This window comes from Rousettus aegyptiacus, unplaced genomic scaffold (assembly GCF_014176215.1).
Source record: "Rousettus aegyptiacus isolate mRouAeg1 unplaced genomic scaffold, mRouAeg1.p scaffold_m13_p_4, whole genome shotgun sequence".
NCBI classification, from domain to species: Eukaryota; Metazoa; Chordata; class Mammalia; order Chiroptera; family Pteropodidae; genus Rousettus; species Rousettus aegyptiacus.
The window spans coordinates 41731065-41752948 of record NW_023416307.1 but is presented as its reverse complement, the minus strand read 5'-3'; the positions used below and the strand labels follow the sequence as shown (position 1 = coordinate 41752948).

Below are 21884 nucleotides of genomic sequence, written 5' to 3'. Positions count from 1 at the left end.
TTTTCTCCAACTTGCAATCTTAAGATATTGACTGTCACACAATTATGAAACAAAGGCAAGGTGAAGGGTGAGAAACAGAACGGACGGCAGAAAGGAAGAGAGGCGCTCAGCAGGATAGAACCTGCTCCTTCTAGCTGGCCCGGCTTCCCCCAGCACCTTTCTGGTATCAGTTCCGGGCTTTTCCTCTAATACAATCCACATCATCTCTCAGAGAAATGAATCCCCCCTTTAAGGAAAGCCAAGCCAGCATCCAGAGGTAACGTGCAGAACTGTAAATGAAAAATGTCCACGTCTAGCAGGCAGACAAGCAAAGGAAAACCAGCTGTCAATTTCAGAGCCTCCTAACTGTAACGGGGTATCAGGTTTCTCTCTGTCTCCGTCTCTCTCACCTTGCCTCCTTCAATAATATCAGCTTTCCGATCACCTCAAATCACAAATAAATTCTCCATCTGTCCTTGTAAAATGTATGCTGAGGAAACAGAAAAAAAATAGAGTGCAATACTCACAACAATGAAGAATTCCTACACATGCCGTTCCATTTTCTTGCTTTAAAAAGATGGAAGGTTAATTTAAAAAGCTTTGCAGAATTAGAAAAATAAGGGGGAGGGGGATTCCACCCACATAATCCTCCAGCCCACCGCAAAGGAGCCCGAAGGCTTGCTGACGTCACAGATTCATGAATGGATGTAAATTGGGCTGGTTTAGGATTCCGCACAGACTTCTCCGTAGTGTGTGCCATGAAAAAGAAAGGGAGGGTCCAGAGCAGTTCTGGCCAATAGGTTTCAGGCAGTCGTGGCCTGCCTCCTTTTAGACGGAATCTGGTCACAGAATAAACAGAGTCCGCCAATCAGGCGTCTGCCACGGCCTTAAGACTGGCAGCTTGAGGTGGGGGAAAAGAGCGGAGAGAGAGCGAGCGAGTGTCAAGCTACGATAGTCATGAAAACACTATTGCTATCGAATAAGGGAATCAAAATAGAATTTCAGTAGAACCAATGCTACCAAAAATGCATACAGAATAAATGACAATCTATTATTCATTAGAGGTATTTTCTTTAACCCTTTTCTTACTGAAAGCAATGTGCATGATCTGAGGAGATGGAAAAAAAAAAAATCAAAGCCAGGGAAATAGTTTCTAAAACTGGTGACCAGTGGACATGTATGTCCTGCACACCAAGACTTGCCAAAGCAAAACAGTAGAGAAATAACCGAATGACTAAGGAAATTTAAATATATAAGAAATATTACACAAATGTAATTGTTTTGTAGAACAATATCATCTTGCTGACCTTTGTGATGCATCAAAAGTGGGTGAGGAATTGTAATTCATTGCTGCCTTTAAATAAGGATGAACATTTTCTCATTGGTTTATTAAACTTCTGACAGTCAACTAAAACATAGCTCCCAAAGAGGTCTTAATGAATCTGGGAGCAAATTTTGATTTTAGTAAGATGTTTATGATTCATAGCAGAAACAACTGTATTAAATTCACTCAAAGGGCTCACGACATTTTTAAAAATTAAAATAAACTTTACCAGCTTTATTAAAGTATAATTGATATACAAAGAATTATACATATTTAATGGGTACAATTTAATGAGTTTGGAGATACGCAAACATCTGTGATACCATCATGATAATATCCCACACATCTCAGAGTTTCTTTGTGAGTATTTTGTTGTTTTTGGTTTTGGTTTTGGTTTTTGTGGTAAGAATACTTAACATGAGATCCACCCTCTTAGCAAATTTTGAAGTACATAATACAATACTGTATTGGTAACTACAGGCACTATGTTTACAAAATATCTTTAGAACTTATTCATCTAGCAAAATTGAAACTTTATACCCATTGAATAACAACTCCCTATTTCCGTCTTCCCCAGCCCCTGGTAACCACTATTGTTTTCTCTGCTTCTATGAGTTTGGCTATTTTAGATACTTCATATAAATGGAATCATGCAGTATTTGTCTTTTTGTGTCTGGCTTATTTCACTTAGTATAATGTCTTTCAGGTTCATCTTGTCACAAATGGCAGGATTTCCTTCTCTATTGAGGCTGAATAATATTCCTTTGCACGTATATATATCACATTTTTTTATCCATTCATGTCATTGGACATGGGTTATTTCCATGTCTTAGTTAATATGAATACTGCTGCAATGAACATGGGAGTACAGGTATTTCTTCAAGATCCTGAATTCAGTTCTTTTAGATACATACCCAGAAGTAAAATAGCTGAATTATATGGCAATTTTATTTTTAATTTTATGAGGAATCTCTTCTGTTTTCCATAGCTGCTGCACCATTTTACACTCCCACCAACCTTGCCAACAAGGGTATACAAGGGTTTCAATTTCTCCACAACTTTGCCAACACTTGTTTTTTATTTTTAAAATAATATGCAACCTAAGAAATACGAGGTGACATCTTATTTTCGTTTTGATTTGCATTTTCCTGATAATGATGTTAGGCATCTTTTCATATACCTGTTGACCATCTGAATGTCTTCTTTGAAGAAATGTCTATTTGAGTCCTTTGCTCATCCCTGACATTGGTCTTGGCAATGATTTCTTGGATACGATACCAAAAGTACAGGCAACGAAAGCAAAAATAGACAAGTGGGACTACATCAAAGTAAAATCTTCTGCAGAGTAAAGAAAATAATTGATAGAATGACAAGGCAACTACGAAATGAGAGAAAATATTTGCAAACCACGTATCTGATGAGGAGTTAATTTCCAAAATATATAAGTAACTCATACAACTCAATAGCACAAGTAACTTATGGCATTTCTTTACTATTTAAAAGAAAAGTTACACAAAAGCAGAGATTAATATGATTTATTGCCCCTGTACCCTATCACTTTGCTTCACAATTACCAATATTTTACTAATACTGATCATGCCTTTTTAGAACTTGGGAAATGGCCTTAAATCCTTGAAAGTGAAACAATACTGGTTAATATAAGTTTCGAGATGTCCAGTGACCAGGAACATTCTAAACAGAGATCGGTTCTCTCAATCGGATTATTTCTACAGCAGAGAGAAAGAAAGCAGTTACCTGTTTCCTATGGATGTTTCAAACCAGGCACTAGTAAGTATTGCACACAGCATAGCTCATTTGGAACAAGAAAATTTTCAAGGATTATTTTATACACAACAACTATGTACTATTCTATATACTAAAGCAATAGAATATCAGTGGCAAACAACATATTTGATTAATTTCTCTACAGGAGCTTATTGTGGAATATCACTATGGAAAAAATAAACCAAAGAAATTTACCCGTGTAACATGGGTGCACTCAAGACCAGTGCAGTGCTGGTACATTCCTTGTAGGTCTGAGTACACCACGTTGGCCTATATCAATATGTTTACGTACCCAGATTATTTTAGAACCCAAAAATGAAAAGATGACCAAGATAGATTTCTGTTTCTTTTAACAGTAATCAAAGGCAACTGAATATGCCAAAAGACTAAGGTTTACAAAAAATATTTTTTCTTCCAAAATAATACAGGCTAACTAATAGAAGGAGGTGACCTCATTGTGGACTATGTCAATAAGATGGCCAAATCTGTTACATAAGCTTACATTTGCTCTAAGATTTGATGGCAACATCATAAGGAACAATAACTCTACCAGGGATCAGGGTGGTATTTGAAGCAATTCAACCAAACAGAGTCTATAAATGTTTGTAATAACTGCCACCTAAGATGCTGACTCAATATGTAATCTGGCAAATAAAAACTAGCTGGCTCTATAGACTTGCCGTTTTAATAAGATGAACTCGGTCCGGGCTAGCATGCTTGCATGTACCCCAGAAATATTAACTGGGCCAACAAAAATTTCACCATGTTAAACATCATGGGAAATCATTAGGGAGATAAGTTGCCTCATTAAATTACGAAAGCTGTAGAGATCATTCTTGGAGGAAGCCATTTTGTTTTGGGGACGGAAGGAAGGCATAGAGAGGGAGCCACGTGAAAGGTACATTCTAGAGTAGCACTACTGGAAACCTTCCTGTGACAATGGAAATGTTCTATAATTTGCACTGTCTGACACAGTAGCCATATGTGGCTACTTAGCATTTGAAATGTGGCTAGGAACTGATTTATAAATGTTATTAATTTTAATTAATTTAAATTTAACAATAAAGAGTCACATGTGGCTGGCAGTTACTGTATTGGACACAGCACCTATAGAAATATTAAGTCAAGTACCACCATCCCAAGTAATTTTTTTATTTCGGCACGTGGTCATGCTAAGTGTGGAAGACTACAAAGCCATTACCAAGAGTATGGTTTTTTTAAGAAACAAATGAACCTGTGCAACTTTCAGTAATGACTGGAAGATGACTCTAGTCTCATTCTTAAAGAGATATTAAAAACTCATTATTAGAAAAAACTTTAAGCATAGAAGTTACGGTGTTATTATTCTACTATAAAAATATTAGCTATTCTAAGTTGTTTTATTTTTTAAAGAAAAAAATGTGTTCTGTAAAGGGAAATAATTCAATTAAGCCAGAATATAAGGGAAATCCTAAGTATTATAACCCTATGGCAATTTTCATCAGAAAACAGGGAAAAAGAAATAATATAATGACCTCAAATGCTAATGCAAGAAGGTTCAGATTTCCTTCACAGTCAATACTGTGTATTGGTCAAAAGCCAGTAAAAAAAAATCTGGGTTCAAATCCTTCTGCTGCCACTTATTAGTTATGCAAGTTCAGGGAAACATGGGTTTCAGCTTCTCATTATTAAAATTGGAATAATAGGCTTTGCCTCTTATGTAAAAGTTAAATAAAATAACACTTGTAAAGAATTTAGCACAACATCTGCATACAGAAGATACTCAGTAAATGATATAGGTAGCAATTTTTGTTTTACTGTTTTTGTTATTCAAAAACCATGGTCCTTCTACTCTCTCAACAAGGGGAATTTCAACGACTGTGCAGATCCAAAAATAAGAAACACATAAAAGAATATAACATTTATTTTGCTTATAATAAAGCTTGAATGAATCTTGGCAGTAAAATTTTTAGAAATATGTATTAGTGACACATCTTCCAAAGAAAAGCTTATCCAAATCATTTTTCTTTGGGAGGCTGGGGAATACTCTATGAGGTTCTAAAGCTGGGGGTGGAGAACCCTTAGAAAGTTAATCTAGGTGACCAAAAACTCTTTAAAAAAAAAAAAGGAAGCTAAATTTTTCTACATAAAGATGTAGTTTGCATGCAACGATATTAACTAATATGGAAAACAATCTGTATACCAGGTGGGAACACTGGTCAGAATTCTCCACTTCCATGTCAGAATATTAACCTTAAATTTCCCTGTTTTCAGAACATATGGATCCTTAATAAACAATTTCAATATTCAAAGATCTCAGGAGACTATTATTTCAAATTTTTTTTTTGTTGTTATCGTTGCTGTCCAGCTCCCATTAAATGCCTATCTAAAAAAGGGATTTTTAAGAATCATTTAAGGAAAAAACATTCTTATGAGTATCATTAAAATCTATTCTTGTATCAAAGGAGATAGATTATTAGAAAGCTATGTGTTACCTAAATATCATTAGCCTAGTATCTCTTAGCAGAATCACTATCATTGAGTTACATTTTAATGTTATGGTTTGCTTTTATCAAGAATTTTATAAGGAACAAACATATCGCTTTTATGCTGTCCATTCTCTTGCATGATGTCTCTCATAAAAGGCATTCACATAAGGAATTCGTTTAGAACTTAATACCAGGGAAAAGTTTTCTGTTCTTGAAGAATTATTAGGCGTCCACTTTTTGGATGACAACAGTATAATCCACTGAATTTTGATTTTTTTTTTTTTTTTTTTTTGTCCTTGCTGCTGGGAAGATTAGAGTCAACCGAATGCTTGAATCAATCTATCTATCTATTCATACCTATATGCAATTTATTTTAGCTTTTGTGATTAGTATATTTGCTTTCTCATCCTTGTTTGGGTTTGATTTCCCTTTCGTTACCCTTATTGTATACATATTTCATGATAAACACTTCGAGTCCTTTTTGAAAAGGTAGACTATAAATAAAAATATATATAGTAAACATATATCTATTAACTTTAGAAAGATGCAACTCTCATGTTGATAAATTCTACAATCATCTTCATGATAAAAGAAACCCTAAAGGTACACACGATTATGGCAAACTTAGAAAAATATTATGAGTTAAGTGGATTTGAAGTCTTCAATATTTTTAATCAAAGGATAATAAAACATATAGTCAACTGGAAAAAGCAATTGCTTAGAGATTTTATATGCTATTTAGTTTAAATCTTAATACCTTAATGAAATTTTAATGTATTATTCATGTCGAAAAGAAGACTAAAAATGAGGGTTGTAAGAATTCTTTTCTGATCGATAATGAAAATGCATTGAAACAAATCAAAAGCAAATGGATTTCTCAATTAATAAAATATTTAATATCCTTGAAATGCACCATTGCATAATATGCAAATTCTAGCAAGTTACCATAAATCAAACCTTTGGGGGGCTTAAAATATCCTCTTGAATTTATAAAGGCCATTTACATATTTAAAGAGTAAAACGAAACTTTATATTTTACTCATTCACATAGAATTCATACTATTCCGAAAGGTCATATAAAAGAAAACTTAGCTATCTAACTTCTATTCTTCTGATCCTGTTTTACTTTCCCGCCTTCTTTAGCTAGATACAAATTGGCATTTCTACGTAAGCCTCATAATGCAGGCAATATAACTGAAGATCAAAACATGGGAATAGTGGACATTTGCCATTATTTTTTGTCTTCCCTGACATGAATCTCTTCCATTTGGGAAACTATCTTTCCAAGTCTTAGTTTGAGTGAACCAGATGCAGCCAACCCTACCTGAAGCTAGGGCTCCAAGAGTGAATATGTGGCACAAGGCTGGCCAGCTCACCTGCTTGGTCATAATGATTAGTGAAATGACTGACACATGATCCAAATCATCCAAATCATCCCCAGGATGTATGCTACAACTGTTGGAGGTGGGGGCGGGCACACATTTGTTTAATCAGGATACTAGGTAGAAGTATAATGTAAGCAGAAAGACAGACTCCTGACTACAGTAACTGAGCACCTAACTTCAGTTGTGTCTAAAGCTAGAAGCTCTGCTGGACCTCCCAACTACATAAGGCAATCAATCCTTCCTTGCAACTCTTTTTTTGGAGAGGTTAAACCAGTTTGACATAGGTTTCTGTCTTGCAGCCAAAAGAGTCCTTTTAACACAATGTCATTAATTGATTCTTACCCGTCATACTCAAGACACTCCAATGATCAGATTCCCTGTACTATGAGAGTTCCTTTTGTGATGCCAATAATTTTAATACTTTGGTAGATTAACTTCCAATTCTGTTTTCTAGCTCTCACAGTGTTTGCACTTCATAGTTGTTTTTGTCATCCTCGAAGTTTCAACATTCTTAAGACTCAACATCTCCTCTCAAGAGCAAGCTCTGTCTTTGCTTTTTAAAAACAATGACTTTTACCAATTTGTACTATATGTCAAGCATTGTGTTAAGAACCTTATACGAATATCTCATTTATTCACACAACGATTGGAGGTAGGCATTTTAATCATTTTATTTTAAGATGAGGAATGCGAGATACAGAAATGGTAAAAATTAGAAGTTACAAGCCAGTTTTAAAAAGGCAGCAATCTTTAGAACCTATGCTCTTATTATGCTAGTCTGTTTGTAAGAAAAATATCATTTAACTGGCAGTCTCACACAAGAAGTATCCAAACTATTGGATATGTTTTCAGAGAGATATGTATAATCATCTATTTAAAAAGTTTTGCTAAAGTAATTATTGAAGAAGCCCATTTTAAGGATATGACCCACAGCCTCTGAATAATCGACAGAGCTAGCAGCACTATATGATATTGGTAAGAACAGTGATCAGCAAATGAGAAAGCAATCTGTTAGAATCTACTTCATGAAGTAAATTGTTCAGGACAACCCAGGCGGACTATGCATGTGCTTAGAGTTCTAGGAAAAAAAGAGGCACTGGAGATATTTATTTTTGATAAAATAAGAGATTCGATGTATTTGTTTTAAAGAATCAAAGTGATTATGTTGGAAAAATAAGAATTTAACAAACCTCATTACATATACAGTGAGCACTGTTTTAATAATTTTGACTTAATTTTGGGACAAGAGATAATTTTTCTCAGTGTTCGGGGCCATGAAGGTCTCAGTGGGTTCTAATACATAATAATCTCATAAATTATAGAACAAAGGTGACTGTCTCCCAAGCAGGAGGTATTCTAGACACTCTCTGAAAGAACAAGCTGAAAACTAGAAGTATGGTACTAAGAAGACAATTACCTTGGTGAGTCTTTTCAAAAGAACTGTGTCCTAGCTTCTCCTTCAACAGAAGCTGTTAAAACACAGCCAGAATCTCTGAAAATGTTATATACCTATCATACAATATATTGTCATTCCACTCATAAGAAAGGGAATGAAAGCCTACGCCCATACAAAGGCTTGATCTGTAATAGCCCCAAAATGAAAAAAAAAAAAATACAAATGTCCATAAACAAGTAAACGAATAAACAGTGGCAAATCCATACAATGAAAATATTCCTCAGTAATAAAGGAATGTACTGCTGATACATGCTACGTTGGTGAATTTCAAAGTAATTACACTGAGTGAAAGAAGCCAGATAAGAGTGTATGCTTTATGATTCCACAGATATAAAATACTAGGAAATACAAACTAATGCCTTCTGATAGCAAAAATATAGTAGTTGTCAGGTAAATGGAAGGTGGCAGAGAAGGAAAACAAAGAAGTTCAAGGAAGCTTTTGGGGTGCCGCTTACTTCATTATCTTGACTGTGGTGATGGGTTCATGTGTGGAACACGTCAAAACATATCAAGCTTTTACATATGTGTAACTCATTGTGTGTCAATTTTACCTCGATAAAGCTGCTAAGATTGTCTACAAAACATATAAACACAGCCAAAAAAGATTTCATGTACTTTAAAATTATTGCGTGATGCTTTTTAATATTTTTAAGGTAAAGAGTAAGCATTACAATAAGAATTTTTGATGTAAGGTCTAATAAGTAAAACAAATGTGTTCACATCCCTAAATAGTTCATCATATATTTTTTCCGCTTTAAGGTGAACAAATATTTGATAGATTCAAAAGGATGACAAAAAATACATTCTTTAATAGACTTGGATGATATATGAAGGGTTTTTTAAAAAAAAGTGTTTTCAAACTGCAGTCACAACCCATTAGTGGACCATGGTATTGATTTAGTGGGTCATGACCATCATTTAATAAATGAGATAAAAAAGAACACAAGAAAAAATAGTATGTCTCACGTGGTGAGGTTAAGTACAATGTTTTAGGAGACTTGTTAAATGTGTGTACGTAATGTGACACTGTGAAAGGTGTACTTCTTACTGTGGATTGTGGTACAAAAATTTTTAAATTCTATGATATATACACTTAACATGTCTCTGTTTCTTACCTTTTATGTCCGTATTATATACCATGCCTTTTGCACTAAAATATCTTCTTTATGTAATTGTGTTCTTTTGGAGTTTCAGACCTCTAAATTCCAGAAATAATAATTGGGAACAAATCTGGTCCTAGACGTTCTTTGTAAACAATTCTGTACTTTACAATTTACAAAGTACTTTAAAATTGGGTGTTATTTTCATTTTATACGTGAGAAATTAAGGCTCAGGAAGATTGGCTCATCTAATCCAGCTCTATCTAAGCACTGTAGCCTACTCATTGTATAGTAGTCCCTCCTTATGCACAGGGGATGTGTTCCAATACCCCAGTGGACGCCTAAAACCACGAATAGTACCGAACTCTGTATATAGTATGTATTTTCCTATACATACACACCTTTTCATTGGAAGCACTTTACGGCTTCTCTTCAGCATATTCAAATTGCTAGCATCACTACTCTTGTGCTTTGGGGCCATTGTAGTGCTTGAATACAAGACTACAATACCTCAACAGTCAATCTGATACCTCAGACAGCTACTGCGTGACTAATGGGCAGGTAGCATATACATCATGGATATGCTGGACAAAGAGATGATTCATGTCCAGGGCCCTACAGAGTTGAACGGCAGGAGATCTCAGCACACTACTCAGAGTGGTGCGCAATTTAAAAATGAATTGTTTATTTCTAGAATTTTCCATTTAATATTTTCAGACAGTGGTTGATTGTGGGTAACTGAAACCACAGGAAACGTAACCATGGATAAAGGGGACTACTATATTTTTAAATTCTATCCATTACCCATGACCTTTCCCCAGTTAAAGACCTGTCTATGATCATCCAATGACTATAAATTAAAAATGAATTTAAAAAGTGACAATACAAAGATGAAAAGGCCAGTTCTTATTATCAAGTAGCTTTGGTAGATGAATAACTACACAAATTGTAAAAGTGCTCAATTAGTGGGGGTAGGCAGAAATGTTTTACTTGATGTTGGAGAACAATACTAGAAGGAAGTCAACTGACACTTTGGAATGAAAACATTTTTCCTGGCATGGGACTTTTCTGCATAATGCAAAACGTTTAGCGCTCCCCAAGGCCGTAACAGCCCCAGTCTTTGTCAAAGATAAAGAAGTCCCTTAAGTATTTGTTTCCTTAGGCTTTAGGCAATTGGGCGGGTCCCAGCTGGAGACCTGTAGGTTAGGTTACAGGGTGGTGCTCTCTGCTGCCCTCTGCTGACACAGAGAGATAAGATCAAGACTTTAACAAAAAATAAGTCTTGTCCTTTAGATAAAAATCTAAGTTCCTTGAAGGAAAATGTACCAAGAACAAAGATGCCTGGCAGTGAAACTAAGCAAGAGCTCTGAGAATGGCATGAAGCAGAATAAAGGTTGGGAGTCACTCTTCCTGGTCCAGACTATAGCCAGTACTTGGCGTTTGCTTGTCTTTGGCAAGTTGGCATGTTTGTAAAGGGAATAAAGGCCTGCCTTTATACAAACACACCCTGTCCTTATGCTTTAGTTTGCCCAGGGCTTGAATTAAGTCTTATTATTTTTCTGATGAAATAATCATTTGGGGCTAGGTGGTTACAGCCAGTTATAAAAAATAGGAGGTAAACTGGAATTGGACCCTGAAGGGGAAGGATTTGGGAAGGCTGGATAAGAGAGAACAAGGACAATTCTTCCAAGGTAGTCCATATCAAATATAAAACTGGTAAGGCACATGCAATACTTTTCATGCCAGTATAGGATTATAGTGTACATGTGCAGCAGATAAAGAACTGGAAGTCAGGGTGGATGCTAACACTGAGTCAGTAAACTGGCCTGTTTTTAAAATGAGCCCTACGACTATTCATAAATAAGCTCGCACTATATAAATTCACTCTCAGCATCACATCAGCTCTTTGTCATTAACACTAAAAATGAAACAGAGAGACAGAAACCAAAAACCTCTCAAGGAAAGATCTGCTTCAAAGTTTACTCAAAAGTATAATTATATGCGATGTCCAGGAATACACTTAAAATCAAATGATAAAGCCACACTGGAAAGCTCTTGGTTTTCCATTACATGCAATCAGGCTACCAAAAAATAGGGTAGTGCTATCTTTACTAGTTGTTGTAAAAGACAGTAGTTGCCACTAGTAGCCCCAAATTAATCGATCAATCTATAATATATCTTTTTAAATTTTACTACTTCATAGGTTCCAATCTAGTCTCCTTAACTAGGTTGAGAATAAGTTTTACATGTAGTATTCACTAAACAAACAATAAGTAGCTAGAGCAGGGTATGGGGCAGGGAGAGTGCTGGACATAGTGTTTACTTAGATGCCTTGACAAATCAATGTATAAATTAATCATACATATTTTTATTAAATGGCATCTATGTTCAAGATACCTTGACATGTGTGCTATGTGGTATACATATAAGAATAAATCACAGATCCTGATCTCAGCCGATTTCATTAAATAAAAGAAACACAATAAACAGTAAAATAAAGATTGTTATAGTGATTTAAAATCATCACAGAAGGCATAGTGGTGGAGACTGTCCCCTAGCATCCAATCTCCCCTCTTTCCTTTTAGTTATAGGATATTTACCCCCACGCCTACTTTTAAAGTTTTAGGTGGGTACATACCACACTATTGAAGAGTTTTTTATTCTCCTGGCTGTAGATGTGACACACGTCTAAGCTGTAGACAATGGGATGTGACTGAAAGTAATGTCTGTAACTCCCAGGTCTTCTTGGAGAGGAGCTGCTTGTCAGGGACTCTCTTCCTTCCCATGCTGAGTCAGATACTACCAGGAGGTGCTGACCATACCCCAAGCAAAAGCAGAGAAAAAAAACAGACATAGCCTCAGGCTTTGAATGTTTTAGTGAATCAGAGTTCTCTATCTGTCCTGAAATTGTTAATGAAGGGTGAAATAATGTTCTCCCTTTTTGAGCTACCAAACTTTTTTGAGACTCTCTGTTACTGCTGCTTAATCTGCATCTCAACTAATAAAAATATCTTGTTACTCTGTGATATATGGTTATTTCCTCAATGAGACAAGTAAACAATATCATTCTAGACATCCGAGAAGAAATACTGATTCTGATAATTAAGGAGCTGAGAGAAACCTTAAATTCAAATCTACATCTACTGTCCCACCCCCTTTTTTAAAAAAAAACATATGAAGAAACTGAGGCTCAGAGATTTGTCCATAGTCTTGGAATTTGTGGCAGTGCCAGGAATTGATCCCAGGTCTTCTGAGTGTTTTCGTGTTACATCATCCTGTCCATCTGTGGAATAATAGTGGCCACTAATGCTGCCTTTTTGCTTTCTTGACACAGTCAATTAAGATTCACCTAGTACTTCTAGGACATAGAATACTGTCCTCCATTCTAAAGGAAAGCGAATAAAAAAATTTTGAATCACACGTTTTGTCTCAAAGGAATCTGCAATTTAATAAGATAGGAAATGCTATCATAACTATATGGTACTATAAAACCAAGAATAATCAAACAAGAACAACCCAAGGAATTAGCCAGAGATCCAATAAGCTATAAGTAGAAATGGTCATAAAAGTATTGTAGAAGTAGTTCACTTCCTGATAACAAGTGTTTTGGAAATACAGAAATTTGAGTCAAGAATACTCGAATCAACTTTTAAGTACTCTGCTGAAACCTGATTAAACATGCCAGGGCCTGAATATATTTTTAATTCTCATAAAATTCCTTCTTTTTCTTTATCCTGGAAAGTTTTAATGCTTTAATTTTTTAAAAACCACCCCAAAAGCCTTCAGCCTAGGGATCTCTTCTGTACTGGCTAATCGACAATAGCTGTTCTTTAGCAGAAACCTCTCTTCTGAGCTGTACTCCTGCTGAGAGGAAGAGTAAGTGCATACCTCATTGTAAGCGCACAGCCTGCTATAGAGCACATGCAGAAGGGGGCAGTTTTACCGAGGTATGAAAGGGAAGAACGAGAGGGTCATGTATGAGGTGGTTAAACTTCATTTATTCATCCACAAAAACTTGTTTGGCACTCAGTGTACAGTTGGAATTAAGCTGAGATCTGGTGATAAATACATAGTCTCTGCCCTGAAGAACCTTACAGTCTGGAACTAGAAACTTTCTGTTCTTAAAACATGCTCACATTCGGAGTTTGAGCTGGGATAGAATTAAGGGGAAAAGAAATGTTTTACCCACCACCCCAAACAAAACAAAACGAAACAACAAAAAAACACTCAATCTTTAGAGTAGGGAAAACTACTCCAGACCACCTTCACTTTGTTCCTGAGTCTGAATCTGTTCCTTTTCATTCTGAGGCAATCCTACTAAAGGGTAGAAAAGGAAGTCATTGCTTAGTTTTATATTTTTCCAACAGCCTCTGGTTGCTTATAGTTAAGAATAATCTGATCTTTCTGCCATCAAAATCATTAGCTTTCAGTTAGCTAGAGTAGCAGGTGTTCCTCTTTCCCCTCAAAATCCGCGACCACTAGGCTCATCTTACAGCCAGTCCTCCTGGACTAACAGACAGACTATCCACTTGTCATTATAATTTGGAACTAGAAGGAGGTGTGTCCTCAGATCCCCTGTGGTGGTATTGCTTGCTTTTGTTTTGAATAGACTACAGACAATGCTAATCCAACTTTATGGGGAATATTAGGATCTAAAGACAGTCATTACAAATACTCTTGAGACATGCTTTGGCCCTGAATTTTAAAATTAGCAAACTGTAGCCCAATGGAAGACCACCCATAGTGGAAGCTGTACCTTAAAAAGGCCACGTTTTCTCAGCATGTATTTTTAGTCTGTTAAACTATTCAAGGCTCTGTACCAAAGGCCTCTCCTCTGGAAAAGAGGCTAGTGCCTTGAAGTAGCTTTCACTTTAAACATAAAAGAGCGAATAGGGAGGAAAGTAAGATTCCAGAAAAATAGCAAAACATATTATAATTAGTAAATGTCGCAACATTTGAAAAATAAAATGTGCTTTCCCGGGAAAAGTATTTTTTGGAGCTTACTTCTTAGCTGGTCTATGAAATACTCAAATTTCATGCTGAATTTACATGCCTGGAGTAGCCCCCATCACAAAGCTCTTCACATTTAGGACAAATTCCTCTATATTGCCCCCCATAAATGCCTGATTACATTTGAACCAAATGGAATAATGCTTTCTGCTGCCACCAGCTACTGAAAACTTGAAAAATGTGTTTGAAAAACTTACAAGAAAAAAATGTAAGATATAACTAAAGAATTTTTGTAAGTCAGAGAAGTAGACAGATCAATGTGATTATGCTTTACCTTTGATTAAACTACCAATTATTCAATGTTACCTTAATGATCAATAATTCTGAACATTACCTTATTTATCAATAAGGTAATATTGCATAAAGAAATAGAGTAAATAAGCTCAGTAAATACAGAGAACAGTATTAAGTGACTACAGCTTGACATCATATGTCACTGTATCATTTCATATATCATATCATATATATTACATATCATCATATATATGTCATTTTTTTCCTCTAGTCTATCTTATATGCAAAAACAATCTATTCTTTGTGTTGAGAAAAACCCAATTCAGAGCTACCAGAAAAATGAATTACAAAAGACACTTTTACTAATTTGAACAAAAGTGAGTTCAAAAGTTATCAAGGTAGATACACATACAAATAATGGAGAGGTGGTGGGAGAAAAGGTTTGCGACTGGGCAATTCACAAAAAAAAAGATGTAATGGCAATTGGAAAAATGTTCAATTTCCATATCAAAGAAATGAAAATTAAAACACAATGAGATACATTTCTCCTAGTAAAAGTAGCTCAGATTTCTTTTTTATATATACTGCTTTGGGAAGGATTTGGGAAAACAGACATTCTTATACACTACAGATGGTTAAATAATGACTGCAACTTTTCTGAAATACAATTATTTGGCTATAGGTATCATCAGTGGGCTAAAAATGTAAATATCCTTTGATCCAAAATTCAGGTTCAAGGAATTTATTCTACACAATCAGGAATCTGCAAAAAGGATCTATCTATAAAGATTTCATCACATAATTATCTAAAACAAAAATAATTAGAAACATTATAATAATTCTAAGGATAATATTTGTTAAATAAATTATGGTAAAACTATACAATAGAAGATTTAAAACTTTTATAAATTATATGCTAAAATATATAAAAACAGATAAAAATATTCATGACGAAATGTGAAAAAAGGTAGGTAACATACTACTAGGTAATGTGATCTAACACACACACATATGTGTGTGTGTGTGTGTGTGTATAAAACTAGAAGAGTGTATAGAAAATTAAATATGGTTATCTCTGGATATGGGGATAGTGATAATTTTATTTTCTTCTATTTTAATTTTAATCTAAATTTCTAAATTATATATGAGGCATAAATGTACTACTTTCGGAAATAAGTTTTAAAAGTTTCTAATTTAATACATGTTCATTGTTATTTTATTTAAATTATTTTAACATTTAAAAACATATATTTTTTTCTCCCTCTAATTTTAAGGGATATATAAAACTTTAAAGAACTAGTCTGGAAATGATTCTTTAATACACTGTGCTATAGTAGATAATGTGTCTTTTCACTGGCACAAGGGATGGTCATGGCTAGAATAAGCTTTGAAGAGGTGGGAGACGTTAGGACTAAAAGTCTTGACCAGAAGGTAGATAGGGGTAAGCATGTGTGTATGTGTTCACTTATTTTGTTTTGCAAGAAAAGTGAAGATGGCAATAAAAGATTATGAGATGAGTGGAAACAAAGTCGAGAATCCCCATTTCAGGAGGCACAATCTCCTGGGGAAAGAGAAGGACGATAGAGTTTGGATCATAAAGAACAGAAGAGCTTTAGATAGCTACTGTGGGCAATGAAAATAGGTATGAATTAAAGGCCACCAATCAGCAATGAGGACCCATCTGAGAATGCAAAACAATCAAAATGGCAGCAGAAAACATGATTAGGTAGAGAAACCATCTTTGGTAAGGCATTAATTCCACCTTGCAAGGAAGATTGGTATGATCTCCAAGTCCACTGTGGCAGACGAACTCTTAAGGTCGTCCCATGACCTCTGCCTCCTAATGTTCACACCTTTGTGTGATTCTTCCTGGAGTGTAAGTAAGACTTGCTTCTAATCAATAGAATACAGTAAAGGGGCTGAGAAGCATATGATTACATGCACATAATTATGTGATGATGCTATTTAAAACCACGGTGCCTATCTTGCTGGAGTCTTTCCCTTGCTAGCTGTGGGGGAGCAAGTGGCCATGTTGGGGACCCCCACATAGCAAGGAAATGTGGGTAGCCTCTATGAACTGAGGGCAGTTTCTGGCCAAGAGGCAATAACAACCAAAAACAAACTAAAAAACAAAAACTGAAGCTGTCAGTCCTATAACCACAAGGAACAGAATGCTGTCAATGACCACATGAGCTCCCCCATCGAACTTCCAGATGAGAATTTAGCCCTGGCCAATACCTTGATTGCAGCCTCGTAAGACCCTAAGTAGAGAGACCACTTAGGCTATATTCAGAGTCCTGACCCTCAGTAATTGAGGTAATAAATGTATGTTGTTTTAAGCCGCTATGTTTGTGATGATGCTGTTATGTACCGGTAGAAAACTAATATGCCCACAGAATTCAATACTATCCCAACCAGAAACAAACTTAGCTTATATATGTAGAAAGCAACTGAAACTCTTCAGGTACACTTAATAAAGATTATAATGACAATACTCTAATACTCCTTTTTACATAAAAATAGTGAGTAAGTAACATAATAAATAATAGTGAGTAAGTAACATAATAGAGCTGACATCCTGCCTGATATGACTCAAATAAGCATGGTTTACAAAGCTATTTTGCTAGTAACAGTCAAAATCAGTAGCAATGACCAGACATAGTACTATATTAGTTAATAAAAAGAATTATGAAAATATGGAAGATACCGCCCTTGCCTTCTAATATCCTAAAAGTCTTATCTATGTCATCTGGGATTTTCTTTATATAAAAGTCTCATTTTCCAGTATGTTTCTAAAATAGCAAGAGCCTGTGGCATAGACAAGATATACAGAGCAGCTAGCAGGCTGCACTTAAAACTGAAGCAGGGGAGGATGAGTGTATTGGTTATGTATTGTGGCATAACAAATTGCCCCCAAATTTAGCAGCTTAAAACAACAAACATCATCTCACAAAGTTTCTGGAGGTCAGGATTCTGGGTGGATGGTTCTGGCTCCGTGTCTCTCATGAGGTTGCAGTCAAGCTACTGACCAGGGATGCAGTCATCTGAAAACTTAACTGGGGCTTGAGGAACTGCTAAGAGGGCTCACTTAGTTTATTCACCTAGCTGTTTGCAGGAGGCTTCAGTTCCTTGCCACGTGGGACTTTGGACAGAGCCTCTGAGTGTCCTCGTGACAAGGCAGCTGGATTTCCCCAAAGTAAGTTATTAAGAGCAAGCAAAACGCTGCAGTGCTTTTTATGACCTAGTTCTGGGATTGGCAAACTTTTTCTTAAAGTGCTAGATAGTAAATAATGGCTTTGCATGTCAATATATGCTTGCAGCTATATTGTCTCTATTGCAACTACTCACCTCAGTTGTTTTAGTACAAAAACAGCTATATACAATATGTAAACAAATGGGCATGGTATGTTCCAATAAAACTTTATTTCTAAAAATTGGCAGCCAGCTGCAGGCTGTAGTTTGCCAGCCCCTGACCTGATCTCCAATGATACACATCCTCACTTTCCCTATATTCTACTCATCTGAAGCAATTTATTCAAGAGGAGAGGAATTAGTCTCTACCTCTTGAAGTAAAGAATAAAAGAATTTGTGGACATAGTTCAAAACCACTACAATGGGTTTAACACAGTACATAGCATGTTTGTTAAATATTGCATTAGTTTCCGAGGGCTGCTGTAACAAATTACACAAACTGGGTGGCTTAAAGCAACAGAAATTTATTCCTCACATTTCTTGAGAGTAGAAGTTTGAAATCAAGGTGTCAGACCAGCCATGCTTATTCTCCTAACCAACTAGGCTATGTGATCTTGCTGTTGCCTCTCCTTAGAGTGCCTGGTTACCTCTTCCTTGCTTCTACTTATCTTTTAGAATGTTCAAAAAAATCCCTTCCTTTAGAAGTCCTTGATGTTTCCCCTGGATTTCTAGGAGGTCCTTTCTGTGTGTTTCCACAGCACCTGTGTGTTTTTCTAACAGAACTGTATAGTAATGACAAGTGTATAAGTTTGTATTCTGCAGTAAACCCTAAGCTGCTTGAAAAGTCAGTAGCTATGTCATTTTCATTCCTGCGTCCTCAGCACCTAGCAGAGTACTTAGGTTAATAGGTGTTCATGAAACACTTATTGATTAAACAAAGTTACAGGATTTTCTTCTTGTAAATTCTTAAATACAGGATAAAATCTCTTTAGGCTAGGATAATTTTAACCCAGTTCTGTATGAACACAGGGGTTTGGATTTGATATTTTAATAATCACTTTTATGAGAGTGTCTGTAGGCCCCGGCCATGGCAATAAAGGACTGTAGGTACACAATTGGTCCACATCCAGCACACCTAAGAACAGGTGAGTTGATAAACACTGTTCTGAATTTGTTCTACTGTTCTCCGCCAAGCAGGCAATAGTTATCATGAAACATGTTGAATATTCTACTATTATATGAATCTACTATTATATGAATATTCTACTACTATATGAATCAAATCTGGATACTTGAAGGCTCCTTACTTTAAGCAATAAAATTTGATTCCTTATAGCAGGAACATTTTTTAAAATGGAAATTTCTATTGAGATAATTGTAGATTCACATACAGTTATAAGAAATGATACAGACAGATCCCTTGTAAACTTTGTCCAGTTTTCCTCAATGGTAGCATTTTGCAAAACTATAGTATAATATCACAATCAGGATAGTGACATTGATATGATCCACTGGTTTTACTCGGAGTTCCCAGTTTTATCTGTACTCATATGCATATGAGTGTATTACATTGTATACAATTTTATCATCTGTGTAGGTTCATTTTTCCACCACTTCAGTCAAGACACTAAGTTTCAAAACAGCAAGTGTCCCTCATGTTACCCTAATGCTGTATAATTCTATTAGAGTCCTTCTTTTGTGTTCTTATTGTCATAGTTTATGTTAAGTATTTGTATTTTATAACAAGTGATATAATGTTAATAAGTGGAATGTGATAATTTAAGGGTACATAGTCAACTCTCTAGAGTAAGTACCAAAACATAAAATAAAAACACAGTTAAACAGTTATTAGATGAATTGAAATAAAATACTATAAAATATTTGGTAAACTAAAATTAATCAATCAATCGAGGAAGGATATGGGGAACAAAACCCAGATGGGATATACAGAAAACAAAGAAAAAACTATACCTAAGTGCAACCATATGAATACATTAATGTAGATGGACTAGAAGATAGAGACTGTGAGATTGGATTTAAAAAGCAAGACTCAACTATATGTATTTATAAGAAATACACTTCAAATATAAAAACGGAGAATGTTTGAAAGTATGGGCGGGGGAGTGATATACCACACAAATACTAAGCAACAGAAAGCTTGTGTGACTATATTATCTGACAAAGTAGACTTCAAGACAAAGAGTATTAGCAGAGGTAAAGAGGGGGATTTAATAGTAATAAATTAGCCACTTCATCAAGACATAACAATCCTAAAGTAGATATATTCAACAATAAGTCTTCAAAGTACAGAATGATAGAACTAAAGAAAGAAACAAATAAGTCCCTAAAAATCATATTTTTAAATCCCTTTCTTAGTTATAGATAGAACAAGACAAAAAAAAAAAACATCAGTAAGCAGAGAGATTTAAACAATACTATCAATCATGTTGACTTAATTAACATCCATAGAATACTGTACTTAACAACTACAGAATACGTGCAAAATAAGAATTCTTTGCAGAAAAAAATGAAGAAAGTTCACCAATATAGACTTTACTCTGGGTCTTAAAATGAGTCTCAATAAATTTCAAAAAACTGACATCTTACAGAGTATGTTCACTGATCACATACAAATTAAATTAGACATCAATAAGATGTGCATTTTTTATACATAAGATATCTTTTTAAAAATCTGCAATATTTGGATACTAAAAATATCTAATAACCAATGGGTGAAAAAAAAATTACAAGGGAAATTAGAAAATATTTCCAACTAAATGAAAATTTAAAAAACAACATATCAAAATGTATGACATACAACAAAAACAGTGCTAAGAGGAAATTTTATAGCTTTAAATGTGTATTTTAGAGAAAAAAGAATTTTAAAGCAAATATTTTGTTTCCACTAATAAAGCTAGAAAAAGTAAAGCAAACTAAACCTAAAATAAAAGGTAGAAAATGTAGAACAAACTAATTCCAAAGAATCAAGAGGAAATAATAAAGAACAGAAACCGATAAATTAAAAAACAAACAATAGAGAAAAATCAATAAAGCCTACAACTAATTAAAAAATATATATTAATAAAACTGCTACTGCCTTAGCAAGAATGATGGGGGGAAAGGAAGAAAAATCAAATTTTGTTAAGCGAAAAAAACCAACCTGAAAGGTTTCCATACATATGATTCTAACTGTATGACATTCTGGAAAAGGCAAAACTATGGGGACAATTAAAAAATCAGTGGTTGCCAGGGTCTCAAGAGAGGGAGGGAAGGATGAAGAGGTGGAACATTGGAGATTTTTATGGCAGCGAAACTAATCTGTATGATACTGTAATGGTGAATATATTTCATCGCACATTTTTTCAAAACCCATAGGTTCTTTCTACAGCACAAAGAATGAACCCTAATGTAAACTATGGACTTTAGTTAATAATAATGTATTAATATTGGTGCATCAATTCTAACAAATGTATCGCACTACTGCTAGATACTAAAATAGAGAAAACTAGGTGGGGGTGAAGAGGAATATGGGAACTCTTTGTACTTTCTGCTTATTTTTAATAAACCTAAAATTGCTTTAAAAGGGATATTATTTTTTTAAAATTCAAAATAAAAAATCGCCAATATTGAGAATGAAAGGAGGGATATCATATCAGATACTGAAGACACTCTGAATACAGAGATTATTATGAATGTTATACCAATATATGCAACAATTTAGATAATATGGACAGATCTTGAATACACAAATTACTTAAACTGACTGAAATAGAATTAGAAAAAAATCTAAGTATCCCCATATCTATTAAAGAATTCAAAATGAATCAAATTAGTAATAAAAATCTTCTCTCGAAGAAAACTCTAGGCACAGCAAAGGAAATTGACTAAATGAAAATGCAACCTACTAAATGGGAAAAAATACTTGCAAATCATATGCCCCAATAATGGGTC

At 34.8% G+C, this 21884-nt stretch overlaps 1 protein-coding gene across 7 annotated transcripts in view; it reads right to left on the bottom strand.

The window, feature by feature from the left end:
* Positions 1-21884, bottom strand: part of MAP3K13 (mitogen-activated protein kinase kinase kinase 13) — a 137839-nt gene that overhangs the window by 82598 nt on the left and 33357 nt on the right. For 2 of the 7 annotated variants that reach the window (XM_016159716.2, XM_016159722.2), the window contains exon 2: positions 12136-12309. The exons of 4 other annotated variants lie outside the window; for them this stretch is intronic. The gene's annotated coding sequence lies outside the window, so the exon portion shown is untranslated. Of the gene's footprint in view, positions 1-506; positions 1968-12135; positions 12310-21884 lie in introns of those variants that run through there. One more of the 7 variants, XM_016159718.2, reaches the window with a different exon arrangement.